The sequence below is a fragment of the Acanthochromis polyacanthus genome, chromosome 1 (genome assembly GCF_021347895.1).
Source record: "Acanthochromis polyacanthus isolate Apoly-LR-REF ecotype Palm Island chromosome 1, KAUST_Apoly_ChrSc, whole genome shotgun sequence".
NCBI lineage: Eukaryota > Metazoa > Chordata > Actinopteri > Pomacentridae > Acanthochromis > Acanthochromis polyacanthus.
The window spans coordinates 47416933-47429979 of record NC_067113.1 but is presented as its reverse complement, the minus strand read 5'-3'; the positions used below and the strand labels follow the sequence as shown (position 1 = coordinate 47429979).

The following is a 13047-nucleotide window of genomic DNA, read 5'->3' as shown; positions in this document are numbered from 1 at the left end:
TATGCTTGATATGTACTCTAAAAATAGTGTTTGGACTGAAGAAAACTAATAAACTCAATAGTTTACATCAAAATTTTTGACTCTGGACAACTCTTAATGGCGTTGGGCTATTATAGTGATTTAAGATGTTTATTCAGAAAAGATAAGTTATTCCAACTATTATTTTTTGTGTTATTCAAAATAGATTTTTAAGTTTTAATCACCATATTTAAGCAGATAAATCTGAAAAATGAAGTTTTTCTAAATTTAAATTCAGTTTTAATTCAACTAATGCAGAAGTCTGAGTTTAAATTACACAGAACATGAAGTTGATGCAACATTATTTTGTCAAACCAGCTCATTAAAATCAGGTTTGTAGCTGATTTAAATCAATGAATTAGATTTTTATTGTTATTATCTTGCAGACATGCATTTAATAAAGTGGTAAGTTTCAGTTACTTTTTAGAGTGTGGTCCAGATAATTCATCACATCTCTGGTTTCTCACAGTTTGCTGTGTTCTTTGGTCACTCAGTCAATATTTGATTAGTTTGAACCTTTTTCTGACTCGCGTTGTGTTTATTATCAGAGTTGATGCTTTTTGTTACTGAGGAGGTGAAACTTCCTCCCTGCAGGTGTTTGGGTAATAGCTCTGCTGCTCAGGGACCAAACTGTGCTTCTGAGCGTCGAGCTGCTGCATTTCTCTGGTGAGCCGTGAATAATGAAGCGAGCTGCTCGGGGTAATGGAGACTCCACGACCTCTGACCTCCCGTCCTGCGTTCTGATTGGCTGAGATTCAGTGTGATGTTTGAGCTTTAATGCTGCTGAACGCTTTAACTGTAGTTTATGTTCTCTGGTGGTTTACTTCTTGTTTCAATGAAAAAAGCAGCTTCTGTATATTTACTTTCTGTTTATTGAACCACATTTAATGAGGTATGTGCCTTCTACACTCTAAAAACTAGTTGGCTGCAATAAAAGTAATTATTTCAACTTTTAATGATATTATAGCCAACAAACAAACTATATTAAATAGCTTTTCCCCTTGAATCAAAAGTATTTTTATGTACTAAATGAGTGTTAACATAAAATGTAAGACTTTAGGTTGCTCACTCGTAAAAAATTAATTATTCCAAGAAATATTCATACATTATTTGAAAGGAATTTTAAGCATTATTTGGTGTAATCATGATTTTTTTTTTGATTTGTTGCTGCAGCATTGAGTTAGCATGAGAGAGGATTTGAAATCCTGACCTCAAAGTGAAAAAAATTAAGTTATCAAGCCAATTTCATTCAATTATCTACGTTTGAATTTAGTTTTAAATCCGTTAAAGCAGAAATTTGACTTTAAATTCCACAAAATATTAAGCTGAAGCAACATTATTATGTCAAAACAACCCATCACAATAGTATTTGCAGGTTAAAACATTTGTCAGTCATTAAATTTGATGTTTATATCTTGCAGCCGTGCAGTGATGTGATTTTTACCTGAATAATTTACATATTAGGCAGTAAAACCCAATAAATAGTACATGAAATACTACTTAAACTGATTATAATACATATTAAGATTGATACAGTTCAGTGTTATTAACTGTGGAGAATAATCTGACTAAATTTACAGTTTTAAAGTTTTACAGTCTGTTAGAAAAGACAAAAAAAGCTGTTTTCTCCACTTTATTCAGTCTGTTTCTGAGTTTTCTTTGAACTTATCAGGCTGTGAAATTGCTTTTTCATATTCTGCGTTTCCCTTTTCTCAGCTTTCTTTCAACACCAGGAAACCTTTTCTTCTGGATTTGTACCACAAAAGAGATTCTGCTAAACTAATCCATCATATTTGGTGCCAGAAACATCAAATCTTCCTGCTTTTGAAGCCATGAAGGACTCTTGTTTTTGAAGGTTTCCATCCAGGTAGAAAATGCTTTTTGTCCGCAGCCAGCTGGCTTCAATAACAGCCTTAATTTATCAGCTAACCTCCTGGAGGACTAATTAAACCAGGCGAGTAAAGCGGCGCCGCTCAGCCTCCGCTGGGAAATCAATAATTTGGGGTAAAAAAAAATGCTTTTTGTCCTGGTAGATGATAGATGGAGGCAGATGTTGTGTTCAAGTGTGCACGTGTTTAGTTGAATTGAGGTTTCAGTGGAAAGTTGCGGTACAATAACAGCATTTTGTGCTCATTGTGGAGTGTTTTTTAGTGTGGATTGTGAAGGTAGGCTGTTTTTTCAATAGACTTTTTATCGAACCCATTCAGACGCCTTTTATCTGATCGCTCGGGGCACATTCACAGGCTCCCAGGTGAAGACTTTAATGATACACTTGAGTTTTTTTCGCCTTTATCTCCGCCCATCAGCCCCCTGCAGAGACACTCACCTTGGCCTGGATCAATGCAGGCAGATTTAGCGACAGTCTCCAGGTTTCAGATCACACAAATTCACGTTTTTGGCTGCAGACACTCGATGCCATCGAGCTTTAACACGACGACGACATGAGATGAAAGCAGCTCTGCAGGTCTCTGATGGTGGCTCTTTATCCTTATCAGTGGCGACCACAAAAGAGAAATTCCTTCATTACACCGAACAATATGTCCTCTTGGTCTTGTAAAACCGTCATCCTGGTCACGCTTCAACATGAGCTATGACAATACACTTGTGTTCATTGTAGTAAAGCAATTTGGAGGACAGTTTATCAATCTTTTCCCCTTGGGACGCTTTAAGACTTGGCAATTCGGGCCACAACTAGCAATTATTTCTTGTTAATGGTTAATTCAGTTGGTTGTTTCATTAATTGTGTCATCATTTCTTCTATTAAATGTCATAAAATAACCTGCTTCTAGGATTTACTTGGCTCAGAACAGGCATTTGGGGACCATAAGCGTAACTAGTTAACATGCAGTAAAGTTGATGAGTCTTTGGTGGCAAATTTGACAGAAATGTATCATTTTTGGATAATTTTTTGACCGTTTAATATTTAAAATGTCTATTATTCTTGACTACAATTAGCATTTTTTTAAAAAATCATTTTGCAGCTTTCCTTCAAAGCTGGTTAAAGTGTCTTTGGTTGGATTTGCCAAAGACGACTTTTAGTGCTGAAAAAAGACTCACTGGAGATCAAAAAATACTTTTCTTCTGATCCATATGAGACAAAGAAAAACAGCAAAAAATTTTCAATGAATCATTATAATTAGATAATCATTTCAGGTCTACAATATGTAGAGTAAAAATGAAGTAATTATCGTAGATTTTGATATTTTTAAAAATAGGAAAAAGTAAAATTAACTAGGAAGTCACTAAAAGAACAGGGCTGCCCTCAACCAAAGAATTTCGGATTTGTCTCATATTTTGTAATTCAAGCCATGATTTCAGTAGTCAGTGCACATTTTTAACACTAATTTAACGATCTAAATATAAATTTTGGGGGGTATTTCGGGCAATAATTTCAATTCCAGTACTGAGAAAGAATGTTGTCAGTTGAATACGGTTGCTAATTCTGAGCTATAGTATTGAGAAATTCCACACCACAGCTAATAATGAGCCTTTATAATAAAAATATTGTAAGTACAAGCATAAAGTGAGCCACAGAAATACTAGAAATAGCAGTAGTGAGTCTAAATGTGTCAGAAAAACCACTGAAGACACTGAAAAAGCTCAATAATATAGTCTGAGGTCTATCTCATCTTAAGTAAGTTATCCCATAATCTGTAGAACCACAACTCAATGGTGCCAATGGTCTAAACTGGCCAAAAGTTGGCAATTTATTAGATCTATGTCTTCTTTTGGATTGGTTCCAGCATCGACCTTGACCTCCCACTGTAGCATGGAGGTTTCAGGCAATCTGTTGGTACCTGTGGCTCAGTTTGTGGTTTCACTTATTTATCGGTTTTTGGTCTTTCAAGGGGTCCATGTTTGGTCTCCTTCATGGCCTCTTAACAGAAAATTCCTGGTTCAGTTCCCTCGTTCCACTAGAAATCCTCTGTTTTCATGTCGTACAGGTACCTTAGAGCTGACCAGGGAATGTTATGAGAGAGGAAGCAAAGCGAAGGGCAGGAAATTGTTAGAAAACACATATTTGTCTTTTGCAAAAGAAAAATTTGTTGGTGTATTGATTTACAGCAGCCAACGAGAGCCTCAAGGCCTTGACCTGGACGTTCATTTAAAGCAGTTTGTCCGGTTCGCACTCAGCTAGAATTACTTGGGGATCTCATTATGTTGCTTGTGTGTTTGTGTTTTGTGTGACTCATTCATATTGGACAAACAATGTCCGTGTTTCAGTCCGATTTAGGGATTATCTCCAGATTCAACCAAAACCTGCAGAGAATTGAGCTGGGAAGCCTCCAGGACTTAAACCCAAAACACAATCAGAGCTGTGATTAATAAATTCAGCTGCAGCTTCAGCAGCCACATTGAAATATGGAAAAAATGAATGAAACAACCCTGAAAAAATCCAACCACAAACCGCTGAGATGCCTATTCATTAATGATTTCAAGATTGTCTGTCTGAGGGTCTAATGAACTCGTTAGTGTGTTTTGTAATGGGTTGCATGTTGAAATAAGAAATTAAATTGCACGTACACATCAGATCAAAATGCAATTTCAGACTCCGATTTTTCTTCTTCGCTGGCTCAGTCAGTCTGTTCGTGCCCGAAGCTTCAAACAATCCATTTAACTGTTGCCGTGTTCCAAAGATGAAGCGATCAATTGGTGATTATTTCTGAAAACAAAATGAGAAAAGAGGCAGAGGCAGAAACAGAAGCCAGTGAAAAAGATAAAGTATGAAATTCAGTCACAGTAGATAGCAGTGAGTATTAGGGCTGCAAAATTAAACCACAATTAATTGAAGTGTTTGGTTTCCTACAGTTAAACGAACACGATCGACATTTAAATTGGAAACCAGAGCATTTAAATAAAGTCATTCTGTTTAAACTTTGATAAATCTGACCCTAAAAATAAGTTTTATTAAGTTATTTATTTGTCTCTGCTGTGCTGCAGTAACTCGGTGGAGACTAGAAGCTTCTCAGCACAACCAGTTAGCATCTACCTGCATCTGAGGCGTTTAGGGAACAGTGGTAAATCGTAGTCTTGATTGATAAGAAGGTGTTCAGTGAGTGAGGCTGTATTCAGTTTATATGAGTGATATCAAACAACCTCGAGGAAAAGATTGGTGTCAAAACATATATATTTTCAGATTTAAATAGTTCAAAAATTTGAAATATTCTTACTGTCAATTTGGGCATTAATGCCAACCCAAGGTATGCAACAGTAACTATTTAGCAGCATATAAAGCTGATTATTACTAAACTGGGACCAACTGAGAATGCTAATAACAGCAGTTCTACCAGTGAAAACCTTAGTCTGAAACCCTGGAGTAGTACAAGAAAAACAAACATTTCTGGCAAAGCTAAACCTAATTATTTGTTTAAGTTGGAAAGGGAGAACAGAATTTGTGGCAGGATGCCTAGGGTGCAAATTTTTAATAACTTTCTTAACCAATATCAATCAGTAACTAATCAATGAATGACAGAATTTGAGTGCATTAGTCCTGTGCTAATATTGCTGTTTTATTCAACGGACACTTGATGTTGTGAAGCTCTGTTACATAAACTACTGGGATATGGCCAGAGGTCATGAAGCAGCACAGAAGTCTTTGTCATGGTGCCCCTTGTTAAACCCCCACAATGCTCACTGCTTAACATGAACTGTCTATTGTGCAAGTGGCCACCTACCTCTAGTTGCAACGGTGTTAAAGAATAAGAAGAGCCACCTGGTGGTGCAACCAGATACTAGAGCTTCTTTTAGACATATTTTGGAGCTCGTGGAGCCTCAGTACATCCTACCCTCTAACGGTACATTTCAGACAGTGTCCTAATGGAGCTATACAACTAGGTTCATGACCACCTATGTAACATTAAGGACCAGACTGGATGCAGAAATTCAGTTTTAATAACTTTAATGCACTTGAAGTGTATATTATCTCGAAAAATAGTTTTGGATTGGGACTCGTCTGAGCAGATTCTACATATTAAATGAGCCGGGGCAAAAAACTTGATTGGAACATCCCAAATAGCTGATAAAATCTCAAACCTGCTCACAAAATTGACTCTGGCCTTCAGTTTATGGGTGTCAGGTGGGTGCAGGGAGTCTGTCGAACACCTAAATGCACTCTTTGTCGTGCCATGTAATGGCAGCACCTGGATCAAAGCGGTGAAATGTGGCAGCTTTTTCCTCTACACACGCATTATCCCTCCACTTAAACCACAGCATGGGAGGATCTGCAGATATCAGCGGCCCTGTACGACCACAGCTTTCCTCTGCAGCGCCTGTAGTGTAGCCGAGCAGTTTGGATTGATATCAAATCTAAAGAAGCCTCCGCCGAACTGCAGTCTTCCCCTGGTCAGCAGCTTCAGTATCTCACTGCATTATTCAGCAACCCTGATACTCCCTTCTCTCTTTTTCTTTATCTCTTTCTTTGCTTCTCTCTATACTCTGCTGTGGCATCTTAACTCTCAACTAAAGGGGAAAAAAAGGTTCATAGTCACATATTCAAACACTGCACCAGGAGCTTGAAACAAGGACACATCTCGCCACTTTGCATACCGACTTGTGAACATCTGTGGGCATTATGTGGGTGTGCAGACTTGGAAATGTGTGTTTATGCTCGTGTGTGGAGGGAAAAACCGCATGCTGGTTCGTTAAAGAGGGACCAGCAGACAGTCCAGACCCAGCGGGTGTTGGGCTGAAGCCGCCTGCTGACGTCCATGCTGTAGCAGTTGGGCTAATTGCCTGTCCGTCCTCCCTAAAGGGCAAAGCTGCGGTTCGCTTCGTCCAGCCGCCGTCGGCTTTCACGACAGAACAGAGCTCAGATTATTCTCAAAATGCTGCTTTGTTTCCTGCAGTGGCGTAATTTGAAAGCTTGTTCTGTTGTTTTTCACCGCTCGTGTCAGATTTAGTCGACTGTATTGATCCCCGCTCGCTGCCTCACACCTCGTCTTATTAAAATATGCATCAAATGACTCTGTAGCCCATCAAACATTGCTGAGTTTAGATGTGTGCTGATGTGGTGAAGGTGTAAAGCTGCAAAAGGAATGACTTTTAATTTTCTTTTGTTGTGGAGAAGTTTTGATGGTAAAGACTATACCTGTGAGCAACAATAATAATAGCTTTGACTGGGGATGCAAATTCCTGTTTGTGATCTTCATGGCCTCTTAGCTTAACTGCCACAATTTTATGCCTCCATATTGACAAAAATATTAAACCAGAGACATTATATTTTCTGGATTTCTGTCCGTTTGTCCGTTAGTGTAGAAGAACTTGGTGAAAGTATCGAAGTGGATGTATTTTGGTTGCAATTTGAGTTGTGATGCATTTCTTTTAACGCCAACCTTCAGGTCAATATTCACTCTGAAGATCTAAAATATTTTACGGAGCATTAAGAGACCATCCAAAGCATCACTTGTTGCAATGACTTAATTCTCTTTTTAATACCATTAACACTAATATCTAAACCATAGATCAGATGTGATGCATTAATGTAGACTGTATCCTTGGTGGCATAAAATTCTTTAAGAAAATGTATTCGTACTTGGCAGAAACATTGACTTGGACTCAAAGAACTGATTAGATTTTGGTGGTCAAACATTAATGTGACCTCACAAATCCAATTTTGGGACAGAAGTAATGCTATAATAATGACAAAATTTGACCAAAAATTGTAGTTTCTGATTTCACGTTTGGACAGACGTGGATTATAACTAAAACTTGACGAGTTGGCAAAGGTATATAGTACAACCGGAAGTCAATAAATTTGATTTAAATTGCTTAAATCTGGTATATTTTGTAAACTATACATATTAATGAATGCCTTGATACCCTCTTCACATGAACAAGACAGTAAAATAATTACAGTTGTATGTTTTTTTTTTCTATTTGTTGCTTCAAAAATTGATTTTGAGTCAAACTTTGCTATAAAAACTTCAAAACAGTTGTGAAACCCTCCTTAAAGATCACTGTCCGGTCATAATAGCTTTCATCAAAGCTCATAAATTCCACATTACCCCAATGCAGGTCGAAATTTAGTTTGCTAATAATGAAATTTATGGAGAAAAATGCAGAATATGTGAGACTCGAGACCAAATCTTGGAAGTTGTGTGTTTATAATGTATTTAATCCTTGTTGAATTTCCTTTTAAAAGGTGCACACGATGTTTAAGCTGCAGGAAAATGCAAAGCAAATCACAGAGGTGAGAAATAAGTGAGATGACTTTTACCCTTCTGTTCTGTTGCGGGTCAAAATGACCCATTTTAAAGTGTTAAAAAAAAAGCCAAAAAAATTGCGTGAAAGTAAGTTTTTCGGTATGAAACTTCTTCTGCTCGGCTTAATAACTTATTTGCACCCTCAACAGAAGAGGTGTCTTGTGTTAATTTTTCAAAAAATTACAAAGAAATCAGTGTCATGTAAAGCTATTGTGTTTTATATGTAGATCTTTTCAATGCAACTTTAAAAATGTGTTAACATACATTTTTTAATGAAAAATTAGTGAATTGTCATCATTGAACCACTGATCTTTGAGAGACAAAGAACACCAATACACTAAATATTGATTGAAATGATTAGTAATGAAGTTTTTTGGTTTCTGCCATTTTTGGATAATTAAACATATCCAGGAACATCACCGCTGTTCCTGAGAGATGAACCTAATCAGAGGGTTAAGAAACGCATAGAAAACTTTAGGCTATCACAGCTTCATTCCACAAATATCAGCCTTTAAACTCTGCGTGTTTTTTTGTTCTATTCTACCTTTCATGATCTCCGGCTGTGCAGTGAAAGCTCATAATGACAACGGTTGTTTTTCGACGCCACCTGCCTCGACTTGTCCCGTCTTGTTATTGACGATTTGGTGACAGTCGCAGTGTTTTCACGGTTTCTGTGGGAAGTAGTGAGAACAGCCTCGGAGGTGTTTGATCAAACTTGTTCTCAGACTGCATTTTTATGAGTGTCTGTCGCACCAGTTTAGAGCTCCAAAGCATTTTAGTACTGATTTCAGATTAAAAACATGTATTTCCTGTGTGCAGAAGTTGTTTTTACGGCCCTAAAATTTGTCTTTTCTTTGTAGAATTTAAAAAAAAAAACAGGTCAGCTTTCATTTCCCTGTCAGTGATGAGGAAACCACAGAGCTTTGATGTCCACAGTTGTGCTCGTAATTCAAAGTTCTGTGAACCACAGAAGCATCTTTTCCGCCATTTGTCATCCGCAGATGCTGACTGTTAGAGGATGGCAGCTAATTAAGTGGTGGGATACAGCCTTTAAATCCGCCTGTTTAGACAGCTTTTAAATATTGTCGAGCTGAAAGGGCGATAATGTCTCACCTTAATGCAGCGCCGGAGTCAATCCAGCTTTAATGGGGGAGTAATGGCATTGAAAGTGAGTGCGTGTTCTGTTTGCATGCCAGAGACATGAGGAAATGACTTCAGGTACGAGCCTTAACCACTGAGGAACTAGTCTCCGATGAGGAACAGCGACTTTATTGACTTTCTGTGAAGTCTAAACAATCATTCAGCTCAGAACGCAGCCTAAAGTGCTTCGAATTGGGAGCAAATGATTGAAAATGAGTTAAAGGAGCAGTGATGTGATTGTTTCCCTCCTGGGACAGTTGACGCATCTTTATTTAGCACTGCCTCTGATCTGTACCCACTTTTAGCCTCTTTGAACAGCACGGTTGCATCTAATTATCTTCCCCAGCTGCAGTTTCGCCCACCGATAGACACTTGATATTGATTAATATTTGGCCCAAGGGAACGTCATATGAGAGCTGCAGCGCTCTGATGTTTCTGAATGCAAACAGAGTGTCAGATTCAATAAAAACATGTCGACAAAAGTTGTCCGATGTTTCAGTTGGGGGCCAAATGCCTACAAATCCAAAGACGCCTAAATCAGCCGTTATTAAATGCCCATATTGTACCGCTTCTTGGTGAATTAACTAAAGTCTTTAGTAGTTTCAGAGTTTATTTTCAGCTCAGAATACTACAAATATAATTAATTTCACTGACTGTGTAACTCCAGGTTTTGTTCTGAACAAGCTTTTCAGTGTCTGTAGCTTGAAATGCAGCTGAGATGATGCTGACCACGCCCCCTTCAGGAAGAAAACTCTCTGCATGTGAGACCAGGACTTTCAGTCTCTTCCAACTTTCTCTCTGAGCATCATTTCACATGGAAATACTGCTAAATATTATTCTGTTCTTATGGTGGTATCCGAATATTAATTTCGAGATCTGAATATTCCGCTTGTTCCTTCATCTTGAAATGTATAAAAACTGTGAAAATGACAGCAAATGTCTGTAAAAAATAATATTTTAGCATAGGTGAATACAGTAAAACAGTCTAATTTTGTGGTCACATATAAAAAAAGAACAATTTTTTTTTTTTTTCAAAAATACAAGTTTTTACTGTGGATGTTATTTACACACTTTGGATTTTTTTTACAGTCATCATATGAATTTATTTATTTTTTATTGTTTGTTTTCTAGATATTTTCTGTAAATTAACAAAATAGAGAAAAATCTGTGAAATTCTTAATATACATAATATTCTTTCAAATTACAGGCAATATCTGCGAATTATGGTATTTTTGCTGATTTTAATACAGAAAAAAATAGAGATTTTATTGTCAAACATTCCTATTTGCGCAAATACAGATTTTCTGTGGGCATGAGTTTCTGTGGTTGTTTTACGGTGAACATGTAAAACATTGTGATATATTGTGATTTTATGGGTTATTATGTGTAATTTAACAAAACTTGGGAAATAAGTCATTTTTGAGCCATTTTAAAACCTTGATATACATACTTTTTCTTCAGATAACATGATAATGATATTTTGTGCAGAAAATAGTCAAACATTGTAAAAGAACTAATTACTCTTTGTAAAATACAGATTTTTGATTTATGGCTTTATTTATTGTTTTTGATTAGTCATGTATATTAATACTACTTTCTGTGATTGTACTATGAAAAACTTTCATTTTTACGGTGTAGTAAGCTCATTCCTTTGTTTTCTTTTCTAGCCACGTACAAACACTTTAATGTTTGCCTCTCAGAGACAGAGCTGCAGACAGAACACAGATTGGGGAGAGAAAAGCTGAATAAATGCCAAAAAAAAAAGACATTTTGAGAAGCATATTGTCTGAATATGTTGTCTTTACTTCTGAAACATTGCAGTTTAGCCAAATTACTGTCACATCCTTCCAGGCTGTGTGACAAATACGATACTGCTGCTGATAAATAAATGAGATTTCAGTTCTCCTCACTTAGCTTCAGGAAAAATCAACCATAATGATGCTGTTGCTTTGCATATTTCTTTCATTTCTTGTGTAGATGTTGTGTAAATGGCTTCTAAAGTTGAAGCTTCCGTTTGTGCGGTTCCCATGGCAGTGTTTGACGGATGCTGTTACTAGGAGACGCTGTCCACTGCACTGAGCACGCTCAGTTAGCATCGATCGGATGGCTTAAGATGTGTGTCCCTTTATAACAGTTGACATTTTGGAGGATCCGGCTGTTTGTCTTCTGCCCAGAAAGTCACTTTGTGGAAGTTAGTCAGCTGACAGTGGAAGTGTTCTCAGCCACATGTCCAGTGCTGAGTTTGCTCTGCATTGTAGGAAGGCATGGGTGCAACTAGCATTAGCAAAAAGTCCTATATTAAGCTTGATTTATACTTTAATTTTGAATGTTTGCTGCAGAAAGATGGTGTTCATCCTCTGCAGTAACTAGACATCATGATGACGTATACTCCATCCAGATCACCATAATGTATTTGAATGCACATTTTGAAGTTTTGCAGAAGAAAGGATTCATGGAAACAAACAAACTTTTGCACTCTTTTGCAGACATTTTTGCAGAAGAATCATTTTTATACTTGCTGGAGGTGGTTTAGATTTTTTGTACAAGGAGAAATTCGACAGAATTTTCTCACTTTTTTGCCGAAAAACCTTTTTATACTTGCTTCAAGAGTTTTTTGACTTCTTGTACAAAGAGAAATTTAAAAAAAAACAAGTTGCTTTTATGCAGACATTTTGCAGGAAAACAATTTTAGACTCGACTGGGATGATTTTTTTTTTTCACTTTAATGCTCCTGATGGGAGATGGAACATGGTTTTTTTAACAGGGTTTAAAGCCTTAAAGCTTCTCCCTCCATTTCTTCAGAAGTGATAACAGCTCTTCATCCACAAACAGATATTTACTGTAGTGATGCAGCTCAGTGATAAAACCCAGATGACAAGACAACTTTATTCTTTCTTTTTTCTTTTGCCTGTTGCTTTTTCGATCCTCCCAAACCGCCACCCTCCTTCTCATCTCCAATACGCCACATCACAAGACCCGTCACAGTACATTAAGTCGTTCCATAATGAAGTTTTAATGGAAACTGTTTGTCATCAGAATGTCATCATGTGCTTCTCTGTGTTTCCCAGCATCCACTCGTAAACTCTGAGCTCTAAAAAACAGTGTTTGAGCTCAACAACAACAAAAAAAAACAGTTTGCTTTGATCTTTTTGAGTTACAACTACTCCTAATACAATTAACTTCAACCAACAAACTAATTAGAGTTCAGGGAAGTACTTCTCCTCTTTAATCATGTGTGATTTGTAGCGCAAACACAAGCTTTAAAGATTATTACTCCTAAAATTAACTTGTTCCAACTAGTATCTAATTTACTTTAATTTGAAACACACAGTTAAATTAAGTAGATCCAAATTAAGTTGACAAATAATATTAATGTCGCTGGTTAAAGTTGGATGTACTTAAATGAACAGTTTGCATCACTGCAACTTAATTTTAAGGAACATGAACTTGAAATTTCCGCGTTTTCCAAATTAAGTATTTTCTTTACACCACTGTAAAATCAGACTTCTCTTGCATCTAGTTCTACTCAAGGAAAATGAAGAAAATGGTAGAAAAATGAGTTAAAGCTGAAAAATTAAACATCAAACTCAAAATACTGAAAGAAAAAAACAGATTTTTGTGCTTTCTCAGACTTCAAACATCAGTTTAAAGGAAGAAAATGTTTCGTTTTTGTCATTTTCTGTCTGGT

General features: G+C 36.8%; 1 protein-coding gene across 4 annotated transcripts in view; it reads left to right on the top strand.

Moving 5' to 3' along the window:
* usp6nl (USP6 N-terminal like) overlaps nucleotides 1-13047 on the top strand; it is a 118090-nt gene that overhangs the window by 52810 nt on the left and 52233 nt on the right. The gene's annotated exons all lie outside the window — the stretch shown is intronic.